Source organism: Hylobates moloch, unplaced genomic scaffold (genome assembly GCF_009828535.3).
Source record: "Hylobates moloch isolate HMO894 unplaced genomic scaffold, HMol_V3 SCAFFOLD_1, whole genome shotgun sequence".
In the NCBI taxonomy this organism is placed as follows: domain Eukaryota; kingdom Metazoa; phylum Chordata; class Mammalia; order Primates; family Hylobatidae; genus Hylobates; species Hylobates moloch.
In genome coordinates this window covers 170790871-170817382 of record NW_026652276.1, presented here as the reverse complement: position 1 = coordinate 170817382, position 26512 = coordinate 170790871, and positions in this window count along the sequence as shown.

Below are 26512 nucleotides of genomic sequence, written 5' to 3'. Positions count from 1 at the left end.
AATCGTTGGAACAGGTTAGTTTGAAATTTGTTAGTCATTTAACTCCAAGTGTTCTGATGCAGATTGCTATAGCATATTCTTCAAGAGCCTGATTTAAATAGTAATTAGCTATCTGCAATTAGTTCACTGATGAGCTTACAAACCTGAGTATTTTCCTTATTTTCATTTAGCAATAATGTCATAATAGCACATGCATGCAAAAGGAGTAAAAGAAGATATTGCTTACATTATTAAACAATTCAAATGAAGAGCAGTGGTTCAGTCTTGACAGTTGAGAACTGCTCTGGGTCAGGAAAAAGATACAGGTGCAAGTTATATTGAAAAAATATAATCATTTGGCACCTTTTCCTCCATCATTTTTTGGCAGTTGGGAGGGAAAATCATGTACCATACTGTTTGCCTGCTCTGACTGATCTGAGCAGTGATGACCTATTACGGTGCTAATCTTTCTCTTTATTTCTCAATCTGATACCACCAATAAACATTAAAGAAAGTTATTCCTTTGTTTCATGAACTACCAGATGTTTTACAAGTTTTCCTGTATTTGAGATATGGCATGTTCCAGACACGTGGTATGAAAAACTGGAAGTACTGGAGCAAGAATCAATAACAGAGTCAGACTCAAATTTTCTATCAGTGGCCTTGGCTTGAGACAACATCCACAGGCAATTTCTGTGATAATAGCAAGAGCAAAAGAGCTCCTTGAAGCTACATAAAGTTAGGTTTATCTCTTACCCCAGCTGGTTTCTATGGCCAGAGGAAGAGACAACTATTTGATATTTAGATTCAAACCTTTTCTGATACCCCCATTTCTGTGATAGGCCAGAAGGAAGTTAAACAACTGCATTAATTATTTAAAGACAGGCCCCAGATATTCTCACTTGTATCAATGCCACTGCTTCCAAGGAGCTCTGCAGCCATTACTGAGAAACTTAGCTGGGGTATTTTTTTTTTTTTTCTTAATGACACATCTGGAAGATGTTGAAGGCATAGTTAAATAGCTTAGATAAATCTCAAGTTCGTTCCTGATATTAATTGCTCAATGAGCAGCAGATTCCGAATAGGTATGCACATCCTATATAACATAATCAAGTGCTGTGTAGAGAACAAAACTCTTTCTCTTATCACAATGACTGCTTATTTCCTCAACTGGGAGCTACATGAGTTTAAAACCTTTAAAGGTTTTGTAGTGTGCTCATCAATAGCTAATAATCAGTGTTTTATTATGTCTGTGCAGATTGCATTTTGCAAAAATCAACTAAATTAGCTTGTAGTAAAAGAAAGAAAATATTTTTTAGAATGCAAAATTGTCTTATAAATCCAAAGAATCCAGAAGCCGAAGAATCCAGATTTAGTCAGGCCTCAAAAAGAAACTGTAACCAAGAACACAAATCCCAACAGCACCTTCCTGTCTCTCACGTCTGCCTTTCCTTAAGACTGCATCAAAATTCTAGCTCATAGAATACCAGTTTTCCTTATTACACGTCCATGTGATAGACAGAACAAAGCTGACTATATCTTTGGGGTTTATAGCTCCTCTGTTGAAAAGACCAGCTATACTTCATTCTGATTCCATGTGCCTGCAAGGAAATTCTGACTGCCCATATTTAGTTTAGTCTTACTCAACCCTAAGTAAACCAAGAATGGAGTGAGGTTATTTAATTACAGCTACTTGTGGGGTATGGTTCCTAACATGGTAGTAGAGCAACTGGGAAAATAATAATAATTATTATAATGGCAACTGTTACTTGACAAATGCTCTTAGCCTTTAAAAGAAAAAATATAGACCATGATTTCTAATTACAAATTCATCAGTTGAGTCATATAGTACAGCACTGAAGAAGTGGTTGAAGCTCTGTGTTACGTGACTTTTAATACTTTCTTTAGAAATGGTTGAGTTACCTTATTTTAAAAAATTACACAGTTAATAAAATCAAAATGATAAGGAGACTATGCTTCACTGTTCATTTATTCAAACATTGATATGTCCTGGAGGTCACAAAATAACTAAGTATTATTAAAAAGAATAAGAGGAAAACCTGAATTTAGCTAGAGTTGGAGATTGTAGTTACCAGGAAAGGCCTTTTTGAGAAAATAACATTCAAGCTAAGATCTGAGAATAAGGTGGAATTAATTGAATGAAGATTAGAGGAAAGAGAAATGCAAGCAAAGGGAATATTAAATGTAAAATTCAACAAACTAGAACAAACAATAGCAAAAGCTGTTAACATTAAATCTAAGTTAAAACAGTCAACAAGAGAGCATATTGAAGTACATAACTGAGGAGGAAATATGATATATCACCCTGTGCCAAATGGTTGTTTAATTTTTAATTACATTAAATTACCACATTTAATTAGACACAGGTGGTAACATAGGATCCTTTTTTTGTTCTCACTTCTGAAATATTATACCGTGAGTTTTTTGTCTGCCATCTATATAGATATATACATATTCATGGAGCGCTAGTGAGTGTAGATGGAACAGCCTGAAAGAAAGCTTTCCAAGAATAAAAACATTCCAATATTGATAAACAACTGCCTGATTCACAGTTTCCAGTCCTGTGCGCAGACCAGCTGTGCTGTTAGTTATAACTTCTGGCATGAGTATAAATCTTAGCTTTATTTCATCCCCAGAGATTCACTACTTGTCCAGGCAAGTTCAACAATACATGTTTTAAATTACAGGAAGATGGTGATGGTGGCAGAGTTTTTGAGTCTCCCTGAATCCCCTCCAAAAGAGAAAAAGCAACTAGAATTTTAAAACCAAAGCCCACAGACAATATTAACAAGAGAAAAGGGTGAAAGTGTAGCCATAACCCCACAACCCCAAATATGAGCAGGTGTAGACAAACCGTGATGATTAAGGGACCTGTGTGATATCTGTATTAATGCGGGAGAAACCAGAGGCCAAAGGACTCCAACTAACAGGTGGTGCTGGGAAAAGAATACAGTAAGTCAGGCTGAGAACCTCTGTGCATATTCCAGCTCAAGAGTAATTGCAAGGTGAAGACGCTTAAGATTTACTCTATTAGCAAATTTCAAGCATATATACAGGATTATTAAGCATAGTCAGCTTGTGGTAACCACTTCTTCACTGCGTGTATGTATATCAAATGGTCATGCTGTATAAATATATACAACTTTTATTTGTCAATTATATTTCAATAAAATGGAGTAAAACTTAAATGTTTTTAGAAATAAAAGAACAATTGCAAGGGGTCCCTTTGAATGTCTAAAGGGGCTGGAGCCATCACAATGCCTTGAGTATTCAAAACTGACCACCTGAAAATTCCCTTTGGATGGTACCCTCACATTAAAGAGAGTCACCTTGAAACAGAATTCAAATTAAGCATGACTTTAAAAGTGTGCATGAAGAGAAGAGAAAGTTCAGAAAAAGTAGCGAAGGGACATAGAGTCTGGAGATCTTACAAAGTAAGAGGTTATATTTTTAAGTATATATTTTCTGAACTTGTGGCTCCAACACCTAGCATAATTCCCAGCAGATATTGAAATAACTATAAAAACAAAAATACTTTATAAGAATGACAATTATGATGCCCTTTTTTTCATATTGAATGCATTTTAGTTCAGTCCCTTAATTTCTGCCCATAAAAGAAATTATCTATTCAAATAGCTGAACATTTTTAAACTTATAAAATATCTTTTTTATAAGGTAGAATTATGATGCTAAAATAATTGAGTAGAGCATAGAAAACATCACAGCTTTATTATTTCCTTTGTATTCAGAACTGAACCTGTGTTTGTGGGAAGTTTTAACTAATTAACTAGCTGAACATAATAAAAATATTACTCTAAAACTGATAAAGAACACAGTCTACCAAAAAATATGCATTAATACCCCATGTCTGTGCATGCGACCTAAAGGATATTCCAAACAAAGTATTCTAAAATAACATTTCATACAAAATTCATACCGGAAATGGCTCATTTAACTCATTCTAAAAACAGCCTAATTTGGAGAGGCCCAGTATCCTCTAGATCTTCAGGCAGGTTTCAACAATCCCTCATACATGGTTTAAACTAATAAGTGCAAAGTTGCAGACACCCTTCTGACATACAATTATTTTATCCTGCGCTTAGTATTTAAAGAAGTAGTGGCTGAATTGGGAGCAGAAAATTTAATTTCTTGAGTTGCTGTGGCTTTATTGGACTAAAGGTAGCAGTGATTGTACTAAATAGATTTTTTAAAAAAGCTCTTTTCTGAGTACCATTCTTATAGTGGCCATGCTATTACATTCATACAATTTTAGTGCAATGCTTGGATTGTAATAGCCTTTGGACACCTGTGAATTGTAGTGCAAGATGTAACACATTATTATTTGTGACACCCCCTCAAATGCCAATTTACTAAACTACAGATTGCTTTCTAGGCCCAATAAATCTTTACAAACCTATCTAAAGTGGATGTACTATACTCTTTTCTCCCTTCCTCCATTCGTTTTGTGCAGTAAATTATATGAAGTGGTTATTATATCATGGTTTTTATTAATCTGAAATTATTGTTCACATTTAATGACATTTGAGGAAAAGTAAGGATATATTCATTAATCCAGTTGTCATAGTAATTATATTCTCAGAAATGTATTATTATTGTAACCATTATCACTTCTTATTTGGGCAGCAGTTCACACATTTCACATATAACAGTGTGGTTTTGTATTTGTTTAATCCTCTCAAAATCTCTGTGAGATACACAGAGCAAACGGTATCTATATTTCATAAAAGAACAGTGACTAAAAATTTTCATGATTTACTCACAGTCATGCTGACAGTAAATAGCAGAATCTGAATTTGAATTTATTCCTGCTGATTGCAAGATCAGTGCTTTTTTTACTGTTCCTAACTGCCTCAAAAAAAAAAGCCATATAGATTATTAGATAAGTTCTTTAGTGTGCATATTTCAATTTAGCTGTGGTTTACTTTGCCTCTGGGGAAAGCATAAGATGGAAGAATGGTTAAGAGGTTATTTGCAATAATCCAGGAGAGAAACAATGGTGAGTTGAATGAGAGTAATAGAGTTGGAGGCCATGTCTACAAATGTTTTCAAAATAAAACTAACAAGATTTGCTGATATGGGAATAAAAAACAGAATGATATCATGATTTTGCATCTAAGAAGTTAGAAGAATGCAATTACTATTTGTTTAGATGGGGGACCATGGGAGACATATGTTTTAGATATCAAGTTTCAGGAGCTTAGGTTTTGAGCTTGTTAAATTTGAGAGGTCTGTTAGACATCCGAGTGGGTACACTGAGTAGATGGATAAGTGGGTAAGTTTGAAGTTTGAATGATATGTTGGGCTGGAGATATGCCTAGCGATTCATAAATGTATAGATACTGTTTATATTTATACATAAATGTATAGATATTGTTTTTAAAAAACTGGATGAAGATTGTGAAGACAACATGGGTTTCTTAAAATCCAAATGAAGAGTATATTTCAAAAACGTAAAAGTTTTTAATTTTTTTTTAATTTTAAAATGAAAACATTAATTTTTTTAAGTTGTAGTGATCATCTGTGCTAAAGAATGCTTATACACGGAGTAAAATTAAGGCCAAGAATTGATTATTGTCTCTTGCAGTAGAGTTCTTTATGTGTTTAACAAGAGCTACTGTTGTGTGTCTCTCTCTCTGTGTGTGTGTGTGTGTGTGTGTGTGTGTGTGTGTGTGACAGAGTTTCACTTTTTTGCCTAGGCTGGAGTGCAAAGGTGTGAGCTCATTGCAACCTCCACTTTCCAGTTTCAAGCGATTTTCCTGCCTCAGCCTCCGAAGTAGCTGGGCCTGCCACTACACCTGGCTATTTTTTTTTATTATTATTATTTTTAGTAGAGATGGGGTTTCACCATGTTGGCCAGGCTGGTCTTGAACTCCTGACCTCGTGATCCTCCTGCGTCGGCCTCCCAAAGAACAATAGCTATTTTGATTGAGTGGTAGGTGCTAAAAACTGGAGTGATTTCCAGAGAGAAAAAGAAATGGAATCAGTGATTACAGAATTTTTTAAAATAATTAAAGTATTTCTTTAAAATTTTCTGTAATTCTTTTTTGTTTTGCTGTAAAGAGGAAGGAGAAACGGTAGAAACTGGAAGAGAATAAGGGTCAAGGAAGTTTTTATTTGCTTCTTTTTTAAGGCAAAATGACAGCATGATTGTATGCTGATGGATAATCCAGTGGAGCAGGAAAAACTGATGCTACAAGGGAGAAAAAAGAATTGTTAAAGCAAGTCTTTGAAGAGGCAAAAAGGGATGGGATTCACTGTAAAGTAGAGGTTGGTATGATATAAAAACATGAACTGTTTCTCAACATTAATGGGAGAGGAGACAAAGAATCTGGTCTGATATAGGCAGGTTGACATGCTTAGTGGTAAGATCATATGGAAATTTCCTTTTAATGACTTCTATTTTATAAATGAACTAGAAAGCAAAAATGTTATCTAAGAGAGAGCAAGCAAGAACTATACTATTTCAATTACAATAGTTTCACAGTGTGTTTCTCCAACATTTTTATATTTTCCACAGTGTTTTTGTTCTATTTGCTAGCCACAGTTCATAGCCATTTTCATATATATATATGTATATATATATATTTTTTTTTTTTTTTTGAGACGGAGTCTCGTTCTGTCGCCAGGCAGGAGTGCAATGGTGTGATCTCGGATCACTGCAACCTCTGCCTCCCGGGTTCAAGCTATTCTCCTGCCTCAGCCTCCTGAGCAGCTGGAACCATAGGCACCCGCCACCATGCCCAGCTAATTTTTGTATTTTTAGTACAGATGGGGTTTCACTATGTTGGCCAGGATGGTCTCAATCTCTTGACCTCATGATCTGCCCTCCCTGGCCTCCCAAAGTGCTGGGACTACAGGTGTGAGCCATAGTGCCCGGCCCATATATTATTCTTTTAAATGGTCTACAGTATCAGCCTTTCAGGTTCAAACAAAGGAAAAATAGAATATTGACTGAAATTAAATGAATTTGAACATAATCAGCAGCTTAACAATATCATGTCTTTCTAGAAAACTGACTTGTCTCTCCACTTATTCCAGTCTTCTTTTATGTCCTCTAATAAAGTTTTATATTTTTCTATTTTCACTTTTGTTCACTTGTTGTCAAATTCAATTCTGAGTATTTTATATGTTTGCTTTTATTTTGGAATGTGAGCTATCCTTCTCTTATCTCATCCTATAGCATGTAAGACTAGACTGGATATTACTTATACAAAGGAAGGTAATTCAATTTCTGCCAGCTGGTATTCTTGTGACTTTATCCCCACAAATTTCTCTCTCTCTGCAGCTGAAAAACACAAACTCAGTGACCTCTGTAATTTAAAAAAAATTAAACATAAAAATATTTACATTATTCCTATTGTACTGACTAGACAATTGAGTCTCAAAGACGATAATTTATCCAACATAATTGTGTGAATAATGACAAAAAAACACCCAGTTTTGGGAAAATTACAAATGCAATTTCTAGCAGACACTGCTTGGTTACCTAGTGTTTGGAAACAAACAATTTCAAAACTTCATGGCTTGAAATAAGAATTTTTATCTTATTACAGTTGTTTGGGTTGATAATTTAGGCAGAGCTTAGCTGGGATGGCTTGACTTTGCTCCATGTTATGCTGACTTGACTCACTCATCTAGTTGCAGTTAACTGGCAGGGCAGCTGGAGCCTGGCTGGTCCCAGATGGCCACACACTTTGTGGCTGGTAGTTGCCTGGCACTCATAAGGTGCCTTCATTTGCCTCCACCTAGCCTATCCAGCAGACTATCTTGGGCATCAAGAAGAAAACTGCGAAGTACAAGCACAAACCTCTGCTTGTGTTCATATATGCAGATGACCCATTAGACAAATCAAGTCACATGACCAAACCCATAGTGATTATAGAAGGAACCTATAATGAGAAACACGATTCATTTGGAGTTACTAATATAATCTGTCCTAGCCCTTAGCAGAATATTTCTACATTTTCTAGAACCACAGTATAAAATTTCAACTGGTCAAAGTTTAGGAAGTATGCATAGTAAGCCTAGTGAGGTAATTTGTGGGGATTCTTACTTTCAGTTTTGAGGTATAATTAGTACACAAAAAACTTTAAAAGCAAGAAAAAAGAATGCAACTTTTATAGGTGATTAAATATGTTTATTACCTGGGTTATATTTAGTTGTTTTAGTTTAAAATCTTTACTCTCATGTCCCTAATTTTCCTCCTATCAATCTGCTACAGATGTCTGACATTTCGGCATTAGATAGCAAATCATTTGTGTTAAGAATTTATTCCTTATAAAACAACATACATATTTAGGAAATAGACTCAATATAAATTTATCAGAAAATTTCCCATGAGACTGCTAGCCCTCAGTACCTACATTTGGAATAAATAAGGATTTGTGCTCTACTAAAGGGAAAGAATGGGAGATCATAATTTTCGGGGTAAGATTGCTGCTCTGAGATAATTCTTGGCTGAACGTCACCTTTAGAAGTCCCTGAAAAGTCAACAGGATACAAGGCAAGGGAGCAAACTTTGAAGACTTATTTTATGTTTCAGTGAGTCTCAGAGTTTAAGTTTCAAAGTAGACAATCCTTCAGCAACTTTACCTTTGCTTCATGCAATTCCTATGAACTTGTCTCCTATGCATTTGCTATCAAAAATACCTTAATAAAATTTTTCTCACCAAAAGTGTTTTTCCTTGCCACATTTGGATTTTCAAGTCATGGCAGCTTTTAATGCTGAGAAATACATTCTAAAGAAGGGACATTTCTAATACCGTTTATTTAGATTTTGTGGACTCACAGAAAAATTTGTTTTCATTTCCTCATTTCTACAAAAAGAAAGTAAGATTATTTCTATCCAATTTCAGGTAAAAGGTATAATGATGAAGCTTATATTATTCTAAAACTGCCTCAAGCTTCTTGAAATAGTGACATTGCATAACCATACTATTCTACCTTTAGTCCTACATGGTAATATGAAATAATGACCCAACAGCAAGAACCAAATAGCAGATTATAAATTAGGGTCAGTCTAACCCTCTGACATTAAGACTTATCATTTATTTCAATTGTTTAAGCCCCCATCATATATATATTAATATGTTTCAGTCTCTATGATTATATTTTATTTTCTTAGTATTGATGCAGATATAGTCAATACTTCCAGAGACCAACACTTATAGTCAATATATTAGGTCTAAAATGAGAGGAGCAAGATGGTGGAATAGAAAGCTTCGCTGATCGTCTCCCCTGCAAGGACACCAAGTTAACAACTATCTACACAGAAAATAACACCTTCATAAGAACCAAAAATCAGTTTACAATTCACAGTGCCTGGTTTTACCTTCATATTATTGAAAGAAGTGCAGGATATTTAAGAAAAAAAGAAACAATCCTGAATAACCGACACCACCCCTCTTTGACCCCCTACCTGCCTCCTCCACATCTGTGGCTTGGTGCGGAGAGCATCTCTGGGCACTGTGGGAGGGAAAACACAGAAATTATCAGTCATTGAATTCAGTGCTGTCCTGTTAGAGCAGAAAGGAAAACTGGATCAAACTCAGCAGACCCCTGCCCATGGAGACAACATTTAATCAAGACAGCAGTAGCCACAGAGTCCAAACTTGAGTGCCTACAAACCTTACCACCAAGGGCTACAGCATTCTGTGTCTCTGAGTAAACTTGAAAAGCAATATTTGGCCATAAAGACCGAAAATTTTAGGTGAGTCCTAGTGCTACACTAGGCCCAGAGACAGTGGACTTTGGGTCCATAGGGGGACGTGACATATTTAGACACCAGCTGTGGCAGCCAAGGGAGTGCTTGCATCACCATCCTCATAACCCCAGGCTGCACAGCTTGAGGCTTCAAAAGAGACCCCTTCCTTTTGCTTGGGGAGAGGAGAGGAGGGGGAAGACTGGGGAGGACTTTGTCTTGCATTTAGGATACCAGCTCAGCCACAGCAGGATAGGGAATGGTCAAAGTAATGAGGCTCCTGTTCCAGGCCCCAGTTTTCAGATGACATTTCTAGACACATCTTGGGCCAGAAGGGAACCCACTGCCGTGGAGGAACAGACCCAGTCCTGGCAGCATACATCACCTGCTAACCAAAGAACCCTTGGGTCATGAATAGCCAGCAGTGATACCCAGATACTACACTGAGAGCCTTAGGTGAGCCTCTGAGACTAGCTGACTTAAGGTGAGACTCAGCACATAAACAGCTGTGGTAGCTATGGGGCAAAACTGCTTCTCCTTGAGAAAAGCAGAGAGAAAAGTAAAGAGGACTTTGTGTTAACACCTTAGGTACCAGCATGGTCACAGTGAATAGAGCACTAAGTGGGTTCTTGGGTTCCTTGATTCCAGGACTTGACACTTAGATGGCATTGCTGAACCAGCCCTAGGTCAGAGGGGTTCCCAATGCCCTGAAGGGTAAGTCTCAGGCCAGGCAGCAGAATTCAGGAGAAGCTTACTTAAGAGAACCTTGGGCCTTATGTGAGCATTGGTGGTAGTACTCCTCATGGCCTGGGGTGGCAGTGGCTATGCGGTGAGGCTTTTTTCCAAAAACTCCTTTGCTTTTGGAAGGAGGAGGCAAGAGTAGGAAGGAATGCGTTCTGTGGTTTGAGTGACAGCTCAGATGCAGTAAAACAGAAGAGCAGGTGGACTTCTAAGGTTTTTTTATATCTAGTTCCTGACTCCCATATGGCACTTCTGAGCTCACCCAGGGCCTTGGGAACCACATTGCTCTGAAAAGAAGGACACAGGCCTGGCTGGCTTTGACACCTGCTGATTGTAGAGCCCCAGGACCTTGAGTGAATGTAGGCAGTAGCCAGCGAGCAGTTACAGCAGGCCTTGGGCAAGACCTAGCACTGTGCTGGCTTAAGATCTGACCCAGCACAGCCATAGTGGTAGTGGCCACAGGGGTGCTTATGTCACTTCATCCCTAGTTTTAGGTGACTCAGAACAGAAGAGAGAGAGAGACAGACAGACAGACTGACTCTGTATGTTTAGGAAAAAGTAAGGAAAGAGAATAAGAGTCTCTACCTGGTAATCCAGAGAATTCTCCCAGATCTTGCCCAAAACCATGAAGGCAGTACCTCTACTAGTCTGCAAGAACCACAGAGATATTGAGTTTGGGGTGCTCCTAAAGCAGATACAGCTAAGATCACAACACCCGAGTCCTTTCAAACATCTAGAAAGCTTTCCCAAGAACGATGGCTACAAACAAGCCCAGCCAGTGAAGACTACAATAAATACCTAATGCCCAAACACTGATGAACATCTACTAGCATCAACACCACCCAGGAAAACACGACCTCAGAAAATGAACTAAATAAGGCCCCAGAAATCAATCCTGAAGAAACAGAGACATGTGACCTTTCAGACAGAGAACTGAGAAAACTCAAAGAAATTCAAGAGAAGGAATTCAGAATTATGTCAGATAAATTTAACAAAGTGATTGAAATAATAAAAGAATCGGGCAGAAATTATTGAGCTGAAAAATGCAATGAGCTTACTGAAGAATGCATCAGAGTCCTTTAATAAAAGAATGAATCAAACAGAAGAATGAATTAGTGAGCTTGAAGGCAGGCTATTTGAAAAGACATTCAGAGGAGACAAAACAAAAAAGAATACAAAACAATGAAGCATGCCTACGAGATCTAGAAAACAGCCTCAAAAGGGCCAATCTAAGAGTTATTGGCCTTAAAGAGAAGGTAGAGAAAGAGATAGGAGTAGAAACTTTATTCAAAGGGATAATAACAGAAAACTTCCTAAACCTAGAGAAAGATATCAATATCCAAGTACAACAAGGTTATAGAACACCAAGCAGATTTAATACAAAGAAGACATTCTCAAGACATTTAATAATCAAGCTCCCGCAGGGCAAAGACAAAGAAAGGATTCTAAAAGCAGTAAGATAAAAGAAATAAGTAGCATACAATGGAGCACCAATGCATCTGGCAGCAGATTTTTCAGTGGAAACCTTACAGACCAGGAGAGAGTGGCATGACATATTTAAAATGCTGAAGGAAAAAAAGTCTGTCCTAGAATAGTATATCTAGCAAAACTATCCTTCAAACATAGAGAAATAAAAAAAAAAAAAAAGCTGAGGGATTTTATCAATACCAGACTTGTCCTATAAGAAATGCTAAAGACAGTACTTCAACCAGAAAGAAAGGAACATAAATGAGCAATAAATAATCACCTGAAGATACATAATTTACTGGTAATAGTAAGTACAGAGAAAAACACAGAATATTATAATACTGTAACTGTGGTATATAAACTACTTTTATCCTAAGTAGAAAGATGAAATGATGAACCAATAAAAAATAAGTATAACAACTTTTCAAGACATAGTACAATAAAATATAAACTGCAGAAGGTTTAAAAGGGAGGGACAAAGTTAATGCATGGAGTTTTTTTAGTTTTCTTTTTGTTCTTTTTTTTAAGCAAATAGTGTTAAGCTGTCATCAGGTTAAAATAATGGATTATAAGATACTATTTGCAAGCCTTATGGTAACCTCAAACTAAGAAACATACCATGGATACACAAAAAATAAAAAGCAAAAGCTAAATCATATCACCAGATAAAATCACCTTCACTAGAGGAAGACAGGAAGGAAAAAAGGAAGAAAGAGAAGACAGTTAAACTACCAGAAAACAAATAACAAAATGGCGGGCGTAAGTTCTTACTTATTCCTAAAATAACATTCAATAATAATATTCACTAATAACATTGAATGAAAATTAAATTCTTCAATCAAAATACATAGACTGGATGAATGGATGGAAAAACAAGACCCATTGACCTGTTGCCTACAAGAAACACACTTTGCCTCTAAAGACACACACAGACTGAAAATAAACGGATGGAAAAAAGATATTCCCTGCCAAGAGAAACTAAAAAAGATAAGGAGTCATTATACTTACGTGAGACAAAATAGATTTCAAGACAAAAACTATAAGAAGAGACAAAAGGTCATTATATAATAAAGAGATCAATTCAGTAAGAGGATATAATATTTTAAATATATATTTATCCAACACTAGAGCACCCAGATATATAAAGAAAGTATCATTAGAACTAAACAGTTAGGCCCCAATACAATAATAGCTAGAAACTTCAACACTCCACTTTTAGCATCTGACAAATCTTCTAGACAGAAAATCAAAAAAGAAAGATCAGATTTAATCTTCACTATAAACTAAATGGATCTAATACATATTTACAGAACATTTCACCCAAGAACTTAAGAATACATTTTTTTTTCAGCACATGGATCATTCTCAAGGATAAATCATATGTTAGTTCATAAAATAAGTCTTAAAACATTCAAAAATAAAATAATATCAAGCATCTTTTCTGACCAAAGTAAATAAAATTAGAAATTAATAAAAAGAGAAATTCTGGAATCTATACAAATGTATGAAAATTAAACAATATGTTCCTGAATGACCAATGAGTCAATGAAGAAATCAAGAAGGAAAATGAAAAAATTCTTGAAACAGATAATAATGGAAACACAACATACCAAAACCTATGGAATAGAGTGAAAGCAGCACTAAGAGGGATATTTATGGCTGTAAATGCCAGCATCAAAAAAGAGAAAAAAATTTCAAACAAATAACTTAATGACACATCTTAAAAATTAGAAAGCAATAGAAAACTGAACTCAAAATTAGTAGAAGAAAAAATAAGAATCAGAGTAGAAATAAAATAATTTGAAATGAGGAAGACAATACAAAAGTCAACAAAACAAAAGGTTGGCTTTTTGTAAAGATAAAATTGACAAATCTTTAGCCAGGCTGATGAAGAAAAAAAAGGGAGAACACCCAAATAAATAAAACCAGAGTTGAAAAGGGAGACATTACCATTGATACGGCAGAAATTCAAAAAATTATTAGTGGCTAATATGAGCAACTATATGCCAGTAAATTGGGAAATCTAGAAGAAATGGACAAAGTCCTAGATATGTACAATCTATCAAGATTGAACCAGGTAGAAATCCAAAGCCTGAACAGATCACTAACAAGTAATGAGATTGAAGTCATAATAAAAAGTCTCCCAGTAAAGAAAAGCCTGGGACCTGATGGCTTCGTTACTGAATTCTACCAAACATTTAAAGACAAATTAATACTAATCCTACTCAAATGTTCTGACAAACCGAGGAGGAGAGTGTACTTCCAAACTCATCCTATGAAGTCAGTATTACCCTGATACCAAAAACCAGACAAAGGCACATCAAAGAAAGAAAACTACAGGCCAATATTTCTCATGAGGAAAAATGCTCAACAAAATACTAGCAAACCAAATTCAAAAATACATTAAAAAGATTATTCATCATTACCAAGTAGGATTTATCCTAGGGATGTAAGGACAGTTCACCATATGTAAATCAATCTATTTGCTACATTGTATCAACAGAATGAAGGACAAAAATGATATGATCATTTCAATTGATGCTGAAAAAGCGTTTGATAAAATTCAACATCTCTTCCTGATAAAAACCCTAAAAAAAAACTGGCTGTGGAAGGAACACACCTCAACATAATAAAAGCCATATATGAGAGACCTACAGCAAGTATCATATTAAGTGTGGAAAAATAGAAGGCCTTTCCTCTTAGATCAGAAACATTGCAAGGATGCCTACCATCACCACTGTTATTCAACATAGTACTAGAAGTCCTAGTTGGAGCCATCAGACAAGAGAAAGAAATAAAGGGCATGTGAGTTGGAAAGGAAGAAGTCAAATTATCCTTATTTGCAGATGATATGATCTTATACTTGGAAAAACCTAAAGACTCCACCGGAAAACTATTCAAATTGATAAATAAATTTAGTAAAGTTGCAGGATACAAAATCAACATGCAAATATCAGTAGTATTTCTATATACCAACAGTGAACAATGTGAAAAAGAAACAAGTAATCCAATTTACAATAGCCATACATAAAATTAAAAACCTAAGAATTAACTTAAACAAAGAAGTGAAATATATCTATAATAAAAACTGTAAGCACCGATGAAAGAAATCAAAGAGAACAAAAAAAAAATGGAAAAAGTATTTTATGTTCATGGATTGAAAGAATCCATATTTTTAAAATGTTCATATTACCCAAAGCAATGTACAGATTCAATGCAATCCCTATCAAAATGTCAATGACATTCTTCACATTTTTCACATAGAAAAATAATACCAAGAAGACCCAGAACAGCAAAAACTATTCTAAGCAAAAATAGCAAAACTGGAGGAATCACATCACCTGATTTCAGATTATACTACAGAGACATAGTAACCAACACAGAATGGTACTGTCATAAAAACAGACACAAAGACAAATGGAACAGAATAGAGAACGCAGAACCAAATCCACACACATACAGTGAATTCATTTTGACAAAGGAGCCAAAAATATATACTGGGGAAATGATGGTCTTTTCAATAAACGGTGCTGCTAAAGGTAGATCTCCATATGCAAAAGAACGAAACTAGACCTCTATCTACCACCATATACAAAAATCAAATAAAAATGGATTAAAGACTTAAATATAAGACCTCAAACTATGAATCTACTACAAAAAAATATTGGGAAAAATCTCCAGGATATTTGTCTGGGCAAAGCTTTCTTGAGCAATACCCCACAAACACAAGCAAACAAAGCAAAAATGGACAAGTGGGATCACATCAAGTTAAAAAGCTACTGCACAGCGAAGGATACAACCAACAAAGTGAAGAGACAACCCACAGAATGAGAGATAATATTTGCAAACTATTCGTCTGACAAGGATTAATAACCATAATATATAAAGAGCTCAAACAACTCTATAAGAAAAAGTAAAAAAATGGGCCAAAGGTTTGAATACATATTTCTCAAAAGACATACAAATGGAAAGGGTGCTCAACATCATTGGTTATCAGAGAAATGCAAATCAAGACTACAGCAAGGTATCATCTCTCCCCAGTCAAAAGGCTTTTATCCAAAAGGCAAGCAATAACAAATTCTGTCAAGGATATGGAGAAAAGGTACACTTTTGGTGAGGATGTAAATTAGTGTAACCACTAGGGAGAACAGTTTAGAGGTAGGTTCCACAAAAAAGCTAAAAACTGAGCTATCATATGATCTAGCAATCCCACTACTGGGTATATATTCAAAAGAAAGGAAATCAGTATATCTGCCCTCTTATGTTGGTTTCAGCACTGCTTACAATAGCTAAGATTTGGAAGCAACCTAAGTGTCCATCAACAGATGTATGGATAAATAAAATATGGTATATATACACATTGTACCATACGGTATCATATGCATATATGTACCATATGGTACAATAATAGTACTCCATATGGAATACTATTCCACTAAAGAAGACTCTAGATTGGAAGAAATGGGCGGGGGGGTGGTGATGCCTTCAAAGTGAAACTTGGTCTCACCCTTCTTATGCTGTTTTTGTTTAGTTCTTTGGTCCACAGTTCCACTATTATGGTAGTATTAGTACTACCATTCAGCCATAAAAAAGGATAAGATTCAGTTATTTGCAACAACATGAAAGAACGGAGGATCTTTATGTTAAGTGAAATAAGCCAGGCACAGACAAACATTGTGTGTTCTCACTTATTTGTTGGATCTAAAAATCAAAACAATTGAAATCATGGACATAGAGAGTAGAAGGGTGGTTACCAGAAGCTGGGAAGGGTAGTAGGAGGATGGGATCAGGGGAAGATAGTTAATGGGGATAGTTAATGGGTAAAACATACTAGAAAAATGTATGAAACCTACTATCTAGTAGCACAATTGGATGACTATAGTCAATAATAACTAATTGCATATCATAAAATAAAGAGTGTAACTGGATTGTTTGTAACTCAAAGGATAAATGCTTGAGGGTATAGATACCCCATTCTCCATTATGTGCTTATTTCACATTGCATGCCTATAGAAACATTTCTCATTTATCACATAAATATGTACACCTACTATGTACCCACAAATTTTTTTTTAATTTCTACAAACAAAAAATAGATATATTAGTTCTTACAATTACCCACTAGTAAAAATAAAGGCTAGAAAACTAAACAAATATTTATTTGTATTTCCTTTGATAAGCATTAGTAAATGGATTTAGCTATATTCTGTAGGAAAGAGAGAGAAATAAATATTTGGAAAGCAGCCAAATTATTGATACGGTATCAATTTTTTATGTGTCTTTCTTCCTTCTTTCCTTCTTCCTTCCTTCCATTCTTCTGTTCTTTTAAAATTGTGATGCATTTACTAAGTTGAGTAAAGGAAGGCAGCGGGAAATTAATTATTTGATTAAGTCAGAAAAGCAGTCATTTCAATGCCCAAAAGCAATTAGTGAAAGTTGCCAGAACTGGAAGACCATCTTCCTTGGTATGATTGACTTTAAAAGCCAGTATGGAATGGCAAAGGTCAATTACCAGAGTAGTGAGAAAAGAAACAATTAAAGATAGGTAGGCAAGAGAAAGTACCAGGGAAAGCTGGCTGAACTGAGCTATGCCCAAGATGGAAACGTTTTAGGTAAGCATGTGAAATGGGAAACAGTTGGAAAGCTAGATGGGTACATGGTATTGCAGGGTTTGGGGGAAGACTAGTGAGGATTTAGGCCTGATTGTTTGGCTTTAGTTGTTTTAATGGATGTGCCTGCTGATGAGCCCAAGCCTCCAGATAATCATTCCAGCCAGAAGGAAGCTGAAGAGCTATAAGAAAACATTGCACGACCCATGATCTTGGGTTCACCTGAGACAGATTTTGGAGAAAGAAGGGAGCACAGAAAGCGTATGTTACTTTCAAAACTACTACAACGATTCGAAAGCTATTTTTTTTAATTGCCAAGAAGAAAATAGCCTGTCAGCTGTTTCTCCCCATAGGAATTGACACAAGCCAACTCTCAGGAGTGATTTTCCAAAGAAAAGAACTGGCCCAGCATAATCAGAAGTTTATCAAATATTCAACTTTACTTTTTAAAATATGTATTAGTGCTACAGATGGGCCAAATAAAACAAAACAAAAACCCTGCAATTATTCCTTACAGTATTACCCTACTAACAGCTTGATTATTTTAAGATCTAATCTTGAGTTCTTAGAGGCAGCAGATAATGCTGTTTGGAGCAAAAGTTAGAATTAACAAAAAATGAGTTTACACAGAAAAAGATAGTATAGTCAAGTCTCTGAAAACCCCCAAATAATCTATAGAAAACACATTTATAGGATATATTTGCATCATCTTTTCTAATGAAGTGTCCCATAATAGAGGTTGAATGGTTGGCAGGACTGTCCTAATGGTGCTTTCATACAGGAGGAACTTGTAAGTGGTCCTTGTTAAAGTCCCTTCAGTACAAGTCTAAAGTGCAGGCATTCTTAGTAATCCAGACAGATCTGTCTCTGTGATGTAGTCCTTCGAACTTACTTTGCACAAGACTAATCTATGTACTTTAGACCATAATACCTTATTGAGCATTCATTAACTCAGAACAGCAGACATCACATTATTCCAACGATTAAGTACTAACGCTCCCTTGCATTGCTTCCCTTGTCTCATATCCATACCCATTTCAAAGTAATTAAGAATTCAGACTTGGAATTGTGACTCTCCCAGTGTGACTCCCAGCTCTGTTACTTACTAACAGTTTGGTCATAAGCAAGTTTCTTAGTCTCTCTGTGATCAAGCTCCTTCATTTGTACAATGGGACTAATAATGGCTTCCACTTCAGCATATTGTAAGAATTAAATGAGCTAATGCATATAAAGCACCCAAACAGTGTTGGCAGAGAGTAATGATAGAGAACTTTGAGCTCTCATTAGAAAAATAGTGGGAACCCATGTTGTTTTTTCAACAGAAGGTTGTTTGGTAAGTGTAAAATAGAAGATCCAGGGCAGAAGGTGGTGGGGGTGATGGTGGTCAGTGGTGGTATTACTGATGGCATTACACTTAATTTTGGAAAATTAAATTAATAAGTTTGCTTTTATTTTCAAAATATAGGGTCTTCCTTAGTGAAGCAGTACTCACTAAATAATCTGGCAAATCTTCACCTTCCAAATCGAAATTTTCTAGGCTATCCACTTTTCTCTCTGAATCATTCTTTCTTTAGATGTGTTAATGTCACTGATTACATGTAACTCAAGTGTGATTTCCTTAGGTCTTACAGACATTATGTATAGATGAAATTAATCTAACTTTTAGTTTTAGAAGTATCTTTATAGCCTGCATCATATCCTGTAAGACGTCAGATGGGATGCTACAGAAAACCCTGGCGATGTCCTGCTCCCTTTCATCTCTTCTCATGTGTAGGCAGTTCCTGGTACTTTGGATGAATTCCACCTTAAGTGCTTTTATTGCTCTTATCCTTATGCCTAAAGGCTTAAAATAATTACGTCTTAAAGTTATTGTTGGAACTCTGCCATTAAGTACGTTGCTGTGTCCAATCAGAGTAATCTCATAGGCAAAACCCTATTTGTCACCTGCAACCTTCTAAATCTCCCTTTTAGCCATGTCTTTCTCACTCTCCTAAACACCTATCCCAACCCCAAGACATCGGCCCATTTTTGTGGGCTGAAAGGATTTGTATGGGCAGAAAGGATTTTAGATGCTAATGATTTAAAACATTTTTCTCCAAACATTAACAGGATGTATCCAGCCATTAAAAAAATCAACCATACATCCCTAATCTATGTGTTTTACATACTAATGATATACATATACTATTATATATGTATATACATCATTCACTTTAAAAATGAACAGTAGACCCTAGACATTTAAAAGAATGAAATAACCAAATATTAATAGAAGTCTTAACAATTTAATTATACATGCCAATGAATCATATTGCACATCCCCCAAGGTGAACATGCCCCAATTTAGAGACCATTGCTTAAAGAATATGGTACACACCATACTGAAACTCCTAATTTTAAAAGCTAAAAAGAATTGAAGATGGAATTTGATATAAATCATGGTAGGGGATGATGAGGCACTATTTCATTACTGCCCAAAGGAGTAGAAGTCTAGTTTCCCCCATTTGACCTCTGTTGACACTCCTCATGACTGCTAGGTGAGTGTAGGAGTCCAGCTCCCCACAAAGCCTCCAATGACTCCTTGCTGGATGAAAAAGATAGCAATGTCTTGTATTGCTCCCTACATGGCTTCCATTGACACCACCTGGGTGGAGGTTGGTCTCATTATTGCTGTGTGGTGGTAAAAGACCTGACTCTTCACTGGGCCTTCCCTTCTACAACCGCAGTGGCAAGACAGTGGGATGCCTCATTATTATCAGATGGGGTAAAAGTCTGTTTCACTACTCAGCATTATCTGACACCAGCCTGGTGGGGAGACAGGAGCACCTCATTACAGCAGGGTAACAGTTGAAGTCTAGGATTCTCACTCAGCCTTTGCAGACATGGGTGGGGATGAAATTAAGTTTTTTTTTTTTTTCCTGTGGTGCTTGTTATTATCTAAAATTGTTCTATCTTGCTTGTCTACCCCTTTCTTGATCCTTTGACTTTAAAGCACAAATTTTTGTTCAGGCTATTTGTGTCTGCATGTGGTGGCATTTACCAATTGCCCGCATCTTCAACTCCAAGTCTGAGATATCTGGACCAACAGAAAATCCCTGGAAATTTACTACCATGCTGGTTCTTGAGTTCCAAAGTTGAGAGTGGTCTGCCTTCTTCCTGTCACCTTTTAGAGCCTTCTTAGATTATTTCATTATATAATGGTGAGCATTTTACTTGTACTTAAGGAGAAAAAAGTACAGCACTTCATATTTCCAAAATTAGTAATAAGATTTGTTTTATGTAAGATATTTAACTTCCCTGAGTATCAATAGCCTCATTAACACAATGACAATATTACATCTATCTTGCAGAGTGGTTGAAATAATTGCAGAAAACTTTTAAAAATATTATCCTGCCATGTTATATAATTGCTAACGAAAAATGTGTAAAAGATGTTCCTAACAATGCTAGTTTTGTGAATCAATATAGTGTTATTTCTGTGAAATACTGTGTTTGCCTTTCTGGACTGCCACTCTAGCACCAAAAAAAGTGTTAACTGCTTGAACGAATCAGGCAGTATTAAAGAAAAAAGGTGGCAGCCTGGAGCATGGTATATTCTAGCTATGACAGAAAGAAAGGAAGAAAAACAAAGAAAGGAGGTATTCTTCAAAGGGAACAGTGTCCAGATCTTTGCGGTATTCCTGTATTACTGCCAGCAATGGTGCCCAAAGGTACAAGTAGCATAGCTCATATGCAAAGCTGAGTTGGCCACTCCCAGAAGCACAGTGGAAAGTTCAGTCTAGCTTGAGTCCCTAGGAGGCCAACCTCCATGCCCAGACTTAGACCCCACCCTAAGGCTCTGTTCAGATAGGGAGAAACACATCACAGTGCCTTTCAGCAAATGCAAAGGTGAGAGTTACATCACCCAAATGTTCAAAAAGCAACCTGGCTTTGCCTCAAAGCCCATTCCATCTCTCTACCCAAGCAGAGAGGCAAACCTCAATCATGCATTTCTACCAAGCCCAGCAGCTGGGTTTGGCCATTCCAAGCAGCAATTCCATCTAATCTTGCAACCCAACCTGCAGCCCTGCCAAAATTACAGAACTCAAATAGTGGTGCTGGCCAGCTAGAGAATATATCCTGTGCCCCAGCTCACCAGCGGTAATTACAACACCCAGTCAGTGGATCCAATGAACAGCAGAGCCCAGCCAGCAGCCCCATCCAACCCCAGAGCAAAGGCAGCCTCCCAGAGAGCTAGAGAACCTAACAGCAAGCACTACCTGCCTAGTGTTATTTCCAGCTGACCCATCCAGAATAACAGTCTCAACTTAATAGTAAAGTTCTTTCCCTGCAAAAGAACACCTGTGAAGGATGGAGTTCGTGGCTATCTCCCAAAATGTGCAGTTGCAAATGTAAGGTCTCATGGATTACAAATAATCAAAATTATGACACCTCCAAAATAAGCTAATGAAGTTCCATCAATGGACCCTAAATTAATGTAGACCTATGAAATGTCTAATAAAGAATTCAGAATAGTTCTCTTTAGGAAGTTCAATGAACTACAAAAAAATACAGGTAGAAAAGTAAATAAAATTTGCAAAACAATACACGAACAAAACAAGAAGTTTGGCAAAGAAATATAAAAGGTATTCTAAAAGCCAAATAAAAATCATAGACATGAAGAACATAATGACTGAATAAAATAATTAAAAAGACAGTGTCGACGGCAAGCTCAATCAAGTAGAACAAAGAATCAGTGAGATGAAAGACAGGATATTTGAAATTGGCCAGTCAGAGGAGAAAAAAAGAAAAAAAATGAAGAAAATCTGAAGAAATTACGGGACACCATCAAGGCACCTAACATTTATATAAGAAAAACAGCCAGAAAGTATATTTATAAAGAGATAATAGCCGAAAATTTCCCAAATCTGGGAAAAGGTGCCAACATCCAGATACATGAAGAACAGAGATATTCAATCAAATTCAACCAAAAAAGAGTTCACCAAGACACATAATAATCAAACTGTTAAAAAGTCAAAGACAAACAAAAATGTCTGAAATCAGCAAGAGATAAACATATGACATGCAAGGGTGTCCCAATACAGTTAGCAGATTTCTCAGCAGAAACCCTGCAGGCCAGGAGTCAGTGGGAATCTAAAACAATTAAACAAAGTAGCAAAAAGCAGAATAGTGGTCATCAGAGGCTGGGAGATGGAGAGAATAGGGAGGTGTTGGTCAAAGGATACACAGTCACAGTTAGAAGGAATAAATGATAAGTATTTCAGGTGATGAATATGTTAATTAACTTCATTCAGTCATTCCTTGCTCTCTCTATATAGCATATCATCACTGTTTACCACATAATTATATAGAATTAGAATTTGTCAACAATTATTTTAAAAAATAAATTTTATTTATTTAAAAAATTTTATTGGCGGGGCACGGTGGCTCACGCCTGTAATCCCAGCACTTTGGGAGGCCGAGGTGGGCAGATCATGAGGTCAGGAGATCAAGACCATCTTGGCTAACACAGTGAAACCCCATCTCTACTAAAAATACAAAAAATTAGCCGGTCGTGGTGGCGGGCGCCTGTAATCCCAGCTACTCAGGAGGCTGAAGCAGGAGAATGGCGTGAACCCAGGAGATGGAGCTTGCAGTGAGCCGAGATGGCGCCACTGCAATCCGGCCTGGGCGAAAGAGCGAGACTCCGTCTCAAAAAAATAAAAATAAAAAAAAGAAAAAAAATGTATTTAAAAACTCTTTTAAAAAATAAGTAAATAAAAGAGATAACTACTAAAAGAGCAAAAGAGCATTGATGAAGTGGAATAATATTAACAATACAGGGTTTCTGTGAAGACTAAATAAGAAATGTTAACATATGAGTTAAACTAAATTTTAGATAAAAGCTGTGTGATTATATTTAATACTAGCAGTAGTAATATTTTAAAATATTTGTAAAACACATTATTAGGCCTTCCTTTTATCGCTTTAGAGCTGGTTACATCCAAAAATAAAGAGTTTCTCAGTTTGGTTTCTCAGTTATCTCAGTCTGGTTTCTAGAAGTAATTTAGAAATCATTTAAATCTTTAATGTAATCTCCAGAAAATGTTAAAAAATGGAATCACATTCATAACGTGGAAAACAAACAAAAATATTTTTAATTCTCCTTCCCCTCTTTCACATACCTCAGCAGTCTCTGGAGTCTCCTGTTCATTCCCCAACACTTGTTATATATTGATTTATTTTTCTACACAAAGAATACTATAGTTTAATTGTATTCTTCTCCAATTCCCTTCAGGAGAGACTTTATAAGGTAAAGGAGAGGCAGTATGTTCTCTTCTGCTCATTTAGTATTGCCTCTTGCATCATCCACCTCATCCAAATCCCACAGTTTTTTCCATTGCTGGAGTTATGAAACGAGATATAATGCAAATTTCATCTTACAATGAGGCAAAAATCTTACTGCAGTTGAACAGATTTTTAGAGAGGGAAAAGGTAGATGTTGGTGTAGTGTAACGTATACAAGCATAAACTTTAGAACATGATAAGCTGAGTACAAATTTTGGCTTTACTACTTTTTAGCTTTGTGCCTTGGGCAATTTACATAAATGTATTTTTTCTAAGCAATGTCTTCTGTAAAATAAGGGGAATAATAGAGTTGTTAAAAGATTAAATGAATTAGTATAAACAAATACCTCAATACCTGTCAGAGAAAGTGCTAATAAATATATATATTATAATGTTTATTAAATTGTTGATTCCTTTAAATCACATTGACCTAGTTGTGCACTTTTTCTTCATTTACCCTAACCAAGTAAATCAAACACATCAATGACTGTGTATGAAAAACTTGTTTTTTTTTCTATGAACTTATGCATACATTGTATTGAAGGCAATACAGTATATAGTAGTAATTGTGTGCAATATCTTATGTGATAGAATAGCCACTGACAAATAAAAAAAAAAAATAAGGCCATCACAGGATAACTGGCCAAGAAGAAGTTGGGCTATCAGTAAGGGAAGATGAGAGCTTGTCCTGATGCCTCCCCTGCTCCTCCGCATTGGAAAAGGGTAAACACTGCTATCGCCCATAGTACTGGTGATCAAGGTTACCAGATATGATTTAAGGGCATTTCTGTACAACAAAAAATAAAATTGTATTTTCTTATCAATGTGATAGTGTGAGATAATAATTTAATTTCAATCCATTTATTAATTGTCTAGAGTCAGAAATAACCTCCATCACAAAAAGCCATTCTCAACAAAGTCAGCAGGCAGAAAATTGCTCACAGTTGTTCTCAGTGATGCTCAGATTACTCAAGTGAATTACTGGAAACAATGGATACTGACAAGAAAAGGAAAATGATTGGAGAGAATAGAAGTTGATAGCATTGAAATAAAAACCTTCCAATGGGGCAGGCGTATGTGGAAGTGCATGTCTTTGCATATTTCCCCAAGGAGAGGAGTAAACAATGGCTTAAAATGTGAGATGCATTTTAAAACTGCAAAATAAGAGGATCATGTATCAAACCAAATTGTGTTGGCTTGGAAACATATTACATATTACATCTTTGCATGATTTTGCATTCCCTACCATTATTTTCATATATATTCATTTACTTTAATATTCCTCCTATAACATTTATCCCCTTAATAGATATATGATGATGAAGATGGACGATAGGCAGACAGAGAGGAGAAACTAGTTTTCAAATTGTTTGTTGGTGCTGACTCAAAAGCACATACATCCAAACTCCTCATCACTTAAAATCTGTAACAAATCCTGTAAATAAATGTGAATATTTTCTCTCATAATCATAATTTCTGAAATCTTTTGTAATTTACATTGTGTCACATTATTCTAGGACCATTCATTCATGACATCTATTGCCTAACTACTCAGCCTTTCCATAAGTCCATTTGTTACTGTCAGGGCACAAATGAAAGCCTTGTATTGGCACAAGAAACACCCATGCCAAGAGAATGTTATTGCCTCTGTTGCCAGCACATGGCTACTAGATAGGACTACTTAAGCACAGAACACTGAAATAGCAAATATCAAATGCCATTGTAAAATGAGCTCTATTTATGTGTGCCTATAGAAGGGAGAGAATAACATATTGTTAGAAAGATGAATGAGATGAAAGAATAAAATTAAAGAATTAGTAAATAAGGAAGCAAGACATTTAAAAAATAACTTTAAATTAAATCCTTGGCTTACAAGAAAATATAAGTTGTTTTTAATCACAGGAAAATACCTGTATTTGAGAATACTTTTTGATCCAGATTTTTATTACATTCTGACAAGGCAAGCTCAAATGTTTAAAACCTACTGTTACTTCTCATAGCTGACTGATGCATGAACCACATCAGGTTACAGAAAATGAGTTTCACTATTTGGAGCAGATATATCTCTCTCACCCTAGTTTCCAGGTTGCTGTCATTTTCTAAATTACCACATTATGCCCTAGATTTAAATGCGTTATGAAAAATCTGCCATAAGTATAAAATGTAAGCTAAGTTTTGCAATTATAAATGTTATTTCATTAGCTGAGATACATTATTGGACAGGAAAATTATCTTACTTTTTTTTGTTTTCTAGAGCACAATTCACTTAGCAATTTAGGAAATAATCTCCTTTAGAATAGAATCCATTATGGTAAATAGTTGGCATCATTTCAATAAGAGAAAGTAATGCTACAGAAGATGTATAGATTTTCTATATTGACTAAGAAAAAGTACTCTAACCAATGTCATGTAACAACTGCATTACTTCTGCTCAATTGTTTGAAATGAAAATGTCACTCTGGGATCCCAGCATATTTTAAGAATAAGTAGCTCTGCATCTCAGATCAGCTGCATACTTAAAAATGCACTGTCCAAGAATAGCCTGCAGTCTATGCCAATTGCAACTAAACAGACCTGGCCATGTCACTGTTACTGATGTGACACCTGCCTCACTGCCTCTGTTTCTGCATTCCTTCACAGCACTTGC